Here is an 11,515-nt window from a genome sequence, read left to right as displayed (position 1 = left end):
TGTATAGCCATAGTGTATAGCCATAACATATTCTCTCCCACCATTGCCAACTCATCACACTGCTCATTTCATTATTATTTTTATCTTTATGATTATTACACCTTGCATTTACTCTGTAGATAGTAGTTTAGTTAATAAACTCCTTTATTTACACCCAGCTGTTGTCCTGTTGTATTCTTTTGACGTAGAGACTGGAGATCCATTGAATCCAGAAGTCATGGCTTTCGATATGAGATTGATAAATTTATCAATGAAGTAATTCATTGTTGTCCTCCCAGAGGACTGGTGCCCCATTTCAATGAGAGTAAATTCTAAATTATAGCATTGACAGTACACACAAAAGACAAATACTGAACACGTTTTGGTTGTCATTCACATGTCTGTCCATTATATATACTGTTAATTTTTTGTTATGCAAAATATATATATATATAAAAAAAAAATCATGACCACATCTGACAACGTCACCAAACACATCAGTTCAAGACAAAGAATGAGCTGTGATTTCAGCTAGATTTACATTTACATGTTCACTCAAAGAGAAGTGACAGAATACTCTGCAGCTTCCAAGCAGCCAGGAAACCAGGGCGGCTGGTTGACTGCCCGTAACAAGAGGTGTAGCCCTATGTCCCTGGTTGGCACTTATAGTATACACAGTCCAGCCATGTCCCCGATTTATAAACAGCCTGTTTGAAAAATCTAGCAACAAATGCACTACTTGGCAACAGTGCAGGCTGTAAACACAAACATTTGCACCAAATCATTTTTAAAGAACAGCGGCCAATGGGGAAGCTCCAGCTCAATCACATGGCATTCGACTGAACAATGGTGGAACTATGATCAGTCAGTTAGTGATTCATGATCATAGTATATTATACTCGTGATTACATATGCTGTTGCGGTCCAGCCAAAAACTCTTTGTTAACATTTAACCTTGAGATACATAAAAGTCATCAGGTGTTAAACATAAAGATCAAAACAATTCAGGGAATGAAAACAAGATTTTACAGCGGACTAGGGATAGGTAAATGATTCTGCAATACTTTAAAGAGTTGTTTGAAAACCAGTTGTTTGAAAATACCACACCCATCTTCAAACTCAACCTTCATTTTGATCTCAACTAGACACCTGTAAAGGTTTGTGATCATCTGGGCACCTGACTTTGTTTTAATGCAGACTTGAACTTATCTTTTGATTGCTGTCAGGTAATGTATAAGCTGAAGTGGCAAAAAGGAAGTCACTTCAAACAAAAAATAATGTTTCGTACTCTAAAGAACATTTAAAAATCTATTTGTCTTATTAAAATAAAAGCACTTTTTCTAAATGGCTGAGAAAAACAGAAAATGAAAATGCACAAAACTGGAAAAATATCAAGCGATTCTGAAGAAAACTGCTATACTCTCCTTAACCTCAACCCCTGGTGAAAATCTGATCCAGACTGAGAAATTTGTAGGTGAATTCCTTGTACAATATCCAAGTGAAGTGTGACTCAGTTGCAAAATAACAATGTGGAAAATCTGTGTCGTTTTATATGTATATATCTTTTATATTTTTACAGACACCCCCCACGTTAAAATATTAAACATTTGTATAATTACTCATGGTGAAGAGTTTTCATTCGTTTTGTAGCCATGCTGAAAAGACACTGTTCTAAATTTCCTGCAGAAATCTACTTAATTTTTCCACGGTTCTCCACTGCTCCAAACATTATAGTGTGAGCCAGCACATCAAGAAGGACTGCTTCAGAAACCATGCACAGTTAGACGTTTCATTTTCACAATGGTTCTTTCTGTCATTCACACTTGATGTGGCTGAACAGCGGACTCAGCCTCGTAACCTGTCGGTCTGCATTGTTGTTGTGGTTGTTAACCGATTTACCGTGACCCAATCGTGACCTGATCATGTTAGTAAGAAACAGCATAGCAAAGATATAAATGCTTAAACATTTGTTAGCTCAGATAAATTATCCACAGTTTAACTGCTGAGTTCATTTTTCAGTAACTATGCCCACTAATGTTAAATTCAAGCGGTGGAGACTCCCCACCTGTGGACTGTCTATTCCGCCATTATTTATATTCCGTAGTCCTTAGTCCTTTTATCCATACATAAAAAATCAAAAGGTTTTCGTATAAAAATATTCCAAGTTATGAATATTGTTATCCGAAGTTTGTTTACACAAGACGTGCGGAGTGTGTCATTGCCATGGTATAGTTGCCGGCTAGCTGACCAATCAGAGCACACTGGGCTCCAGCTACAGAGGGAGGAGGGGGGTCTTAAAGAGCCCTGAGCTCTAACAGAGCGTTTCAGACAGAGGATGAAGAGAGTACAGTATAAAATGTACAGCAGAAGAAACTGTCTTTTCAGAACATTAAAGCATGTAAATCTTTTTTAGTTGACATCAAAAATGAAATGATTAACACTTAAAATAGCCATAATAGGTCCTCTTTAAATTCAAGTATTTGTGAAATGAAACCGTAAATGTTAAATCAGGAAACAAATTAATTATAAGATTAACTGTTATAAACACAGATGTAATTAGAGTAAAAAAAGGTGAATTTATATCAATTTTAGAAGTAATTAATTCATCGTTAAAAAACAGAACATTTGGGTGGTGGATTAACTTATAGTGTTGAGTCCGTGAAATCAACAAAGGAGGAAATGGATTTGAGGATTTTGTGTTTTTATCTCCACAACATGAATAAGCCAGTCAGTGTGAGAGAAAGGGCAGATATGAACACAGTCAGAATCTCACTATCTAAATCTGAAAACTAGCTGATAAAACCAGCTGAAAACAACCTGGTGAGCTCGCTTTCTCTCTCTGCCTCTCTCACAGTGCTCGAGCAGCTAAATGAAGCCTTTGAACCTCTTCACCGTGATGGGAGCTGAATGCTCTATCAACGGTGGCAAGCTGGAAACAAGCTACTGGCCCAGGAATCCAGATAAACATATAAGAGGCGCTGGCTGCCGTCAACAGGCACATTCATAGGCAGACAATAGGGCTCTGATCAGAACAATGATTATGAGGGCCCTCGGTCATCCTGTCATTGGCAGCCCACTCTCTCCATTCCTATCATTTTAATTAATTCTGCAATATTTCCAAAGTCTGGGCTGTATAGACCCCTAATGAGAAACCTCATCAAAAGACACACAAGCCAGGCAATTTGAGCTGTGGCTGGCATGAAATGTTGCATTTTCAGCCTTCTCCTCCATTCCCAATTACACAGCAGTGTCCATAGCCACAAAAAGCTCTCCTGGTCACCAACAGTACACCTATATCTGTGTGTTTCCTTTCACAAACCCCCACCCCCCACCCTTGCCCTGAGGTAAGTCTCTTTTTTTGTCTTTTCTTCTTTATTTTTTTGACTGGTTTGCTCTTGTGTACTGATAGCCATCTCATTGACTTTAATCAGCCATCCATCAATGTGACAACGCTCTAAGAAGAAAGGTTTTCAGGCGCTAGTTAATTAATCTGCCCGTTCCTGTCTACCTGCACTGCTCAATCATTGAGTAAATAAAGGCAGCCAAGAATGTAATTGTTTGTTTTCTGTGCAGAGTTTGGAAAAAAGGCACTTTTTCATCTCAAGGAGCTGTGAAAGTTGCCCTTTTCGCTTTGATTTGCCAACAATATCTCATATAGTAAATGAGGTAGAAGTGTACACAAATGTCACATTTCAGAATAACTTCGTTCCTCATACAGCATCTGCGGTAATTTTGCAATATGCAGAATATTGGGACACAAGTCAAAAGATCCTGATGAAATCAAAGAGAAAAAAAAGATCTTTCAGTGGTAATAATAGACAGCGGAGTGCATGCAATGACTATGATGCTCATGCAGTACAATTAGTACATGAGCAGAGATTCCCACAGCAATTATGGTGCTCCATTTTGTATTTGATTGTGATATATTTTAATCAGGGAAGAGCTCTTTACATGCCTGTAGCAAGGTATCAATGTGCTTGTGCTTAGCCTGTTGCCACAGCGACCTGACCCCGGTTTAGTGAGAGAAGAAGGATGGATCATCTAGAGAAAAACTCCAAAACCATCAATGAAAATATATATGAACTTAAACATTAAAATGAATGGACCCAAATAGTGCATCATGCAGACGTACAGTACAGTAAGGGCAAGTTTGTATTTTATCATAGATTTCTTTTTCCTGAACAGGACATCCAGGCCATGTACCCTTCAGAAAAAGACATCATTTTTGGAAATCTGTCTGGAACAGCAGCTTCAGACTTTGATTGCATTTCACCTCGTGGACCCATTTAGCACATGTATTATAGTCTGACAAATTATTATATGATGTGTCAGGCTGTTTGACAGCCTGTTTGGTTGCTAGATTCCAGTAGCTGCTGGAGTGGCTGCTGAAGTGTTCCTTTGTGGAGATCACTGATGTGATTCAGCCAGACAAATACCATGTAAATGCAGAAAGATCTATGAACTTTAACACATGTACAGCCCCTCCCTTGCACACACTCTCCACTCTGAGTGAAATCAGCCACTGAATTAAAGCCACACAGATCTAATCAAGCTGACAAGACCAGAAATGACTTTTCAATGAGACAGATTATAAATTGAGTGTCACAGGCAAATCTGAATAAAGTGGCAAGTGTTCACACATGAATGTTGCAGAAAGTTCAAAGTAAACCTGGGGGCTGATGGTAATATCAGAAAGATTGTGAAAATATGCTTACAATTCTTATATCTAGTACTGTGAAGCCAAAAAGTACAGCTTCCCTGTGAATAAACTATCATATTGTATTTTAGACTTAGACGACTTCAGTTATTGATACCTTACAGGGCTGGTCCAAGAATTTTCTGATGCCCCATCATTCACTAAGGATGTGATTGTATTCAAATACACTGTTTTGATATCAACAAGGGAATCAGAATTTTTGCTTTCATATTTTTTTCATCTGGTTAATCTATAACCAGATGAAAAAACTGTCCCTCAAAACAAAAAGAAAACACACACACTGCTGGCATCAGTGGAAGTTACTCTTTACAGTTAAATCTTACAAATGTATAACAAGAACAAATTATGACAATTTTGCTTAGTATGCATTCAGTAAAGATGCTCTTTAAAATTCAGATAATGTCTCATAATTATCAGATTCTAACAGGAACTACAGGTAGCTTGAAAAATAAAACTGTAAGCATACACAGGCTAAAAATAAGCATTAAAAATAATCAAGTGCAGAAGGCTTTCAGTTTGATATTAAGAGAGTAATTTAGCATCACCTGAAAATCTGTTTTGATGCCTGAGCACACTGCACGCACTGAGCACAATGAGCTGAAGATAGGGACTGCCACAAAAGTGTGTGTCAAGTGGCTAGGAGAGCTTCTCAAGCTTTTACCAAGGTTTCCCATTTTTAGATACTTTAGACCAACTTTGTTTTTTCAATCTCATCACATTATCAGCATGCCCTCTAGTTTTTAAAGAAAAAATCTCTACTACAGCACTTGAATTATTTATTTATTTATTTATGTTTGATCATGTATGCATACATTTGACAAATTTTAGTACATTGGTAAAATATGATGTAATCCTTTACATTCTGTGAACAGGTAATTCATAAAGGTAGTAGTTGTAGAAAACAATTTAATACAGATATTGAGGCAGGATGACAATTTTCAAAAACTTTTGGCAAACAAACAGAATTCACTGCTTCTGGATACACCTCTGGTCCACAGCTCCTCTCGCACTAGCTTCAAGCTAGTATTAGCTGCTGGAAGACATCCCTGCGGCTCACAGATTAGCAAGCTCCTGATTCCTGTATTAACTGAGACAGTGAACATGAGAAGGATGTAGGTGAAGGGCTGGCCAAAGTGTATCAAAGCAGGGATTGGTTTTCTCTTGAGTCACATGTTAGTGCTAACTTGATTTCCAAAACTTCACTTGCTTCAACATTTTTCTAATTAAATTTGCACTGTGAAACAGTGTAGAACAACAATGAATAACTATTGTAATCAATAAAAATAATAAATAACCTATAATAAATGGAAAGGTCAAACACAAAAATATGATATGCTTAAATTAGGCTACAAGATGAAAGACAAGTACATTCACTCACTAAATTTAGTTTACTTTCTTTCCTCAAATAGCATTTGACTAGATTACTTGCAAATCAGAAGCACAGACTGTGTTATAACCCTGTGTAATTCAAATTATATTTGTTAATTATTCTGTGACTAATGACATTCTAAAATGTACCACTCTATATAAATTAGAATTACCTGCTATATCACACAGCATGCTTGAATAACCACACAATAAACAACCATGCACTAATGCAAATAAACAATTTCATGTTATTATTTCACACCTAAAATTGTGCCTTTTCTTTCCCAAAGTGAGGTAAGGTGAGGTAATAGTCTCTTCTTCCCCTCACTTTCCAAACACTTTTAATTATAAAGTGCTTTGCTGCATTACTTCTCAGGCCCTGTCCTCTCCACATATCTGCTGGCATCCTCAACGAGGCAGGAAATTGAAAGCAGGAGACAGAATCAGCCACAAAGCTGATGGAGGATGAGCTGCCGACCATAATTACCCCAAGTGCTATTCAAATGGCACCACCTCACTTTATGGACAGTTAAGAATACCCATACTCTCTAATGTGCTCTCACAGCTCCATCAGTGATGTTCCTATCCAGTGGTCATATTCAGACACATGGCTGAGGCTCGCACACAATGGCCACTTAATAGCCAGCTACTTAAAGGCACTACTATCAGTACCTTCGTGCTGCTGCTGAGCTTTATAGCCCATAGACTAGACTAGTGAATGTTCCATCAAGACATTGTAACAAATGTACGCTTTTTTCATTAGTCTGTCTTTTTCTCTACATCCATATAAATCTGAACAACATATATACAGTATATGAAGCACTAGGTTGCTCAAATGCAAACCAGAGTTTTTATAAATTAACCTAGGAATTAATATTTATGATAAACTTCATCACAGGAGAAAACAAATTATATCAATCACTGACTTGATCATTCATCTGAGAATTTTTCTGAAAAAAATACAGGAAAAAGATTAAACATTGCTGCCTTTCAGGTCTAGTTATTGTCCACACTGACTTATTACAAAGAAACCAAAAGGATTAAACATTAAGTCACGTGGACTGACAGTTAAGGTCACTGATTGGGCAGCGTTAGTGATGTCATTCTGCATCATCATTACCACATGGACCCAAATGGGAACGTCAGGGCCTGAAGCACTTTACTAAACCTGAAATGTGTTGGGCCTGAACAAGTGGCCAGACAAAGCAGGCCTGGTTGGGCCTACTTGTAACCCCTGAAGCATGACTTCAAGCATGATCGTTTGTCTTCAACCCCCTGAATTAAGGAAAGAGCGCTAAGGGCCGCCCCAGACTCCAAATCCCAGCATGCTCCACGTTTCACACCTGAAGTGGATTCTCAGGAGTATCAAACTCACGCTCCTCATTGGCAGAGATGCAGGGAATCCTGACAACACGTCCGTGTCACTGCATCTATAAGTGCCCGCTGTGCTTAAAAGCACCATTGCCTTTCCATTGTAACTACACCAGAGTTAGTCAACTTCCTCTGTGAGCTAGTTTATTGAAGGAGGTAACCAACCCTGTGCACGCTTGTTTTCCCTTTGTTTTTCCCCGCAGAGTTTGAAGATTCTCCCCTAACTGGACGAGTTGAGACTTCCCCCTGTGTTCACTCAAACACAAATTAAAGGATCCGACATGAGATTTTGCCGGCACAGCTCGGGCTTCCCTTTTGCTTGCAGAAGGAGGAAGTTACTTCTTCACGGAGACGCGGAAAACCCACGCCCACTACCCTCCGATCACGTCGACTCTGCTGTGTTTCTGTGCTGCCAATCCAGCAACCAGCTGCCGTGACCCTCACGGAACGAGGATGGCACCTTCAGAACTGCAAGGGAGGACCCGTGCTGGATTTTACTTAAAGACATTCACACGCACCTAATCACTTGGAAACGATCCAAGTAAGAGGTTTACGTCTTACGAGACAGTGATCACGTGTTTAACTTAGCTGATGCTATTGAATTTTTGCTGTGAATTCTCGTTGTTGAGCTATTATTATTTTGTGTTGTGATGGATTGACCGCTGAGTCCTTTTATACTATTAAAGTGATTAGAATCGCTGTTTAACTGTTCACCGCTCTAGAAGAGTTGTGCGTGCCACCGCAGGTGGAAATCGAGCTACTCAGTCTAACGAATCAGACAATAGGCATACAGTCTCACGGCTGTACGCACACTCTCTGTGGGTCTAGCGTCTGCCACTCGGTCGCCCGACTCTGCAGCGAGTTGCCTTTCCTCTCTTTCTCTCTCTCCACCAACACACACGTTCAGACCTCCACATAGACATTAAACATCCCTCCCCACTAAGGTGGTGTGGATTTTATTGGGTGAACACAAGAGTCCCGACAACCTGGTTTGGTCATCATCCCGGTCTCTAGGTGATGCCCTGTATTGTACTGTAAAAATAATTTCTTAGTAAATAATTTATTATTTTTAGACATAAATTTAAATTATACTCAATAACCAAAGGAATTCCTACCAGATCCAACAGGTATTTAACTTCATTCTCTAATGAGCACACGAGCATAAATAGTATTTACAGCAACTGGATCTTGTACTGTTTATCACGCAGTACATTTCACTCACTGTTCACAGACAAAAATATGATTCCAGTTATATGGGTATAAAACTACATAAGAAAATAAGCTTGTATGGGTGTTTCGTAGTCAATTAAATCACTTTGTGAGCTGAAAATAAGCAACACTAAAGTCTAAGGTTAACCTCATGCTTAAACCTACACAAGGAAAACCCACTCTTACTGTAGTGTAGTAAGGAAAGACACAGTGAATACTCATTCCCCTGCTCTCTCTGATTAGGACACATTTCATTCTGATGAACTGATACATCACCTTAAAGTAATTGTTTTTTTAAATACACTTGTTTGTTTTATCCTGAGCTGGAGTCAGGGTGAGTTAAACTTAGCTTAGCACAAAACTGGAAGCGAGGTGAAAAAGCTAGCTGGGCTCTAACCAACATCACTGAAGATCCTTCATTAAAATGGTGTATCTTCTTTGTTTAATCCGTACTCAATGTGAAATGTAAAAATGTTGTTATGTTATGTTTTTTAATAGTGTTACCAACACCAAACATGGACTTGGGTTTGTGATTTTCTTCAACTATACAGTAGAGAATCCACAATCATACATAAAAAAAAAAAAAACTCTAGACAGATGAGTGTGCACAAAACTCCTGAAAAGTAAATGTCAGTGGCCCAAATGTCAATGACCTGTCTGCCATTGGAGCATCTGCCTCTTGCTGACCTTTGTTTCTACGGTATTGTGGAGAAGAAGGAAAACAAGTTGGGATGAGAATGAGTGATTCAAGCTATTTGAGTCCCTCCCTGTAACTAGACAGTCACTCAAGGTCAATGTGGAGGCTCAACAAAGACAGATTTCTCCCCAAGTGTGATAAGCCTTCGGGCAAGCACACACATATTTCAGATGTTCTCTGATGATAATCGTCAACACTATACGGTAGCCTGGGGGAAGTGATTAAAGCACTTTGTCTTCAGTCATACCTACCTCGTACAATCCTCATCTCTGATCCCTATCTGAACCTTGCTGCTGTTTGCTTAGACAATGCAGAGCACATCTATCTGTCTCCCTGCATCTCCTCTGCAGTGTTTATTCAAAATATGGAAGAAAAATTCCAATGCCTCACAAAAACATTAAAAAAAAGTTGTTAAATAAAGTTGAGACTGAGTAGGTAGTCACTGTCATATTGAATGCTGACAAGAGGAGCGCTGTTGCTCTTCATGTCATCTTCATCAGTTAAATCTACATGAGCTGAACAACTTGCCGTCAACTGAAAAGCTGTCTGATGTTTTACAGAATTTGTCACCTGCATTGTTTAACATTAATATTATAATTAACATTATACTTTAAAAGATATCAAAAATTTGTAAGTAATTTGTTCAAATGCCTACATATGATTTATGTTCATGTTTTACTGATTAGGACCTCTGACTGCTTTCTGAATTATGACTATAGTCTGTATACCTATATATCATGGAAAAAGCCTAACCACAATTGCTTTTGTGTCTAAACCAAGACTTAACCACAGCAGGTCAGGAAATGGAAACAGAGATTTGTAACCATCTTGAAATGGCATTAAAACATGATTTCATCTGGCTGATAAGGGCTTTAGACCAGAAAACACTAATATGGGTCACCTGTTAAAGCAATATTGTTTTGTTAGTTTTTTTCTTTCCTGTCCACTTGGAGGCAATACAATAAGGTGGAAACACAACATTCTCATACTTTACCATATAAAGTTGATATCCCAGTGAAAAGTTGCCTACTGACACATCCAGCAGACACAGAACAATATTAGAATTCATTTGAAGTCGTGTTTGTGTCTCGCTCAACTCCTCTATGCTTTAACTCCTAAAACCAGGTTTCAGGATGATGAGAGCAGTGAGACTGAGCCAAAACAGCAAGGTAAAACCAAAACAATAAAGTGATTGATTGATTGATTGATTGATTGATTGAAAGAATGTACAATAAAATAAGTGACTGAATTGATTAGTGTAGTTTTTAAGACAATATTTTTGAAAACATATTTTATCATTTAGTTTGGAGGACTGCTGTGCCACTACTACCTTTTTTATTCCGTTGTCAGTAAACGTTCATGAAGTGGAGTTATGCAGCCTTAGGTAAAGCACACAAAAACTCCTGTCAACTCAGCTTTGCTTCAGACACCTTGAGCAGTCAGTTTACAACCACTTATATCTTACCTTTGACTTTCTATGCAAGCACACTGCCTCTAAAATTTATGTAACATTTAGTCCAAACACACCTTTAAGACCACCTTTAATTTTTTATTATGCAGATTCCTATTACATTTAGAGAGTACATTCATGATCCCAAAGAGATAAACTTTTCTGTGGCACCTCCCTCTGGACAAAGTCTACATTTGAAGTCTTTTAGAATCGCAAAGTCATCTGTATGTATTTAGGCTTGATTGTGGAAGTAGAGGCCATGATCAAAATTATTGTTATTCAACCACTGAGTGCTATGAATATCTACAGCATATTTCATGTTATTTTTCTGTGTAGTTGTCAAGAAATCTTGCTCAGACCAACTGACTCCCTGAAGATACAACTCACCCTTTCAGTGGAACAGTTGTTCATCCACTTATTGATGGAACAATTCCTTTTTTGAAAATTGTGAAATTTTAATCAAACACATATGTAGACAGATTCAGGGAAACTATAATTGGTTTAATAACTCATCTTAACTTTTGTAAAGTGTGAAAGGTTTTCCTTGGTAGTGAATGAGCAAACAACTGAAACTGTATACTTGTGCTGTTTCGAATCCATGGAGAGGTCACTGTTAAGATCTGGCTCTGTAGCATTTGGGATAGCTACTTGAAAATCAGAGATGTTCTGTGTAGTTGCTTTCTAAGGGCATAGAAGATCAAATACTTCAAGCAAAGGTACAAAG

Source organism: Seriola lalandi, unplaced genomic scaffold (assembly GCF_002814215.2).
Source record: "Seriola lalandi dorsalis isolate HSWRI2012SDOR001 ecotype SW California unplaced genomic scaffold, Sedor1 jcf7180002054686, whole genome shotgun sequence".
In the NCBI taxonomy this organism is placed as follows: Eukaryota; Metazoa; Chordata; class Actinopteri; order Carangiformes; family Carangidae; genus Seriola; species Seriola lalandi.
Note: the sequence above shows the minus strand (reverse complement) of the source record.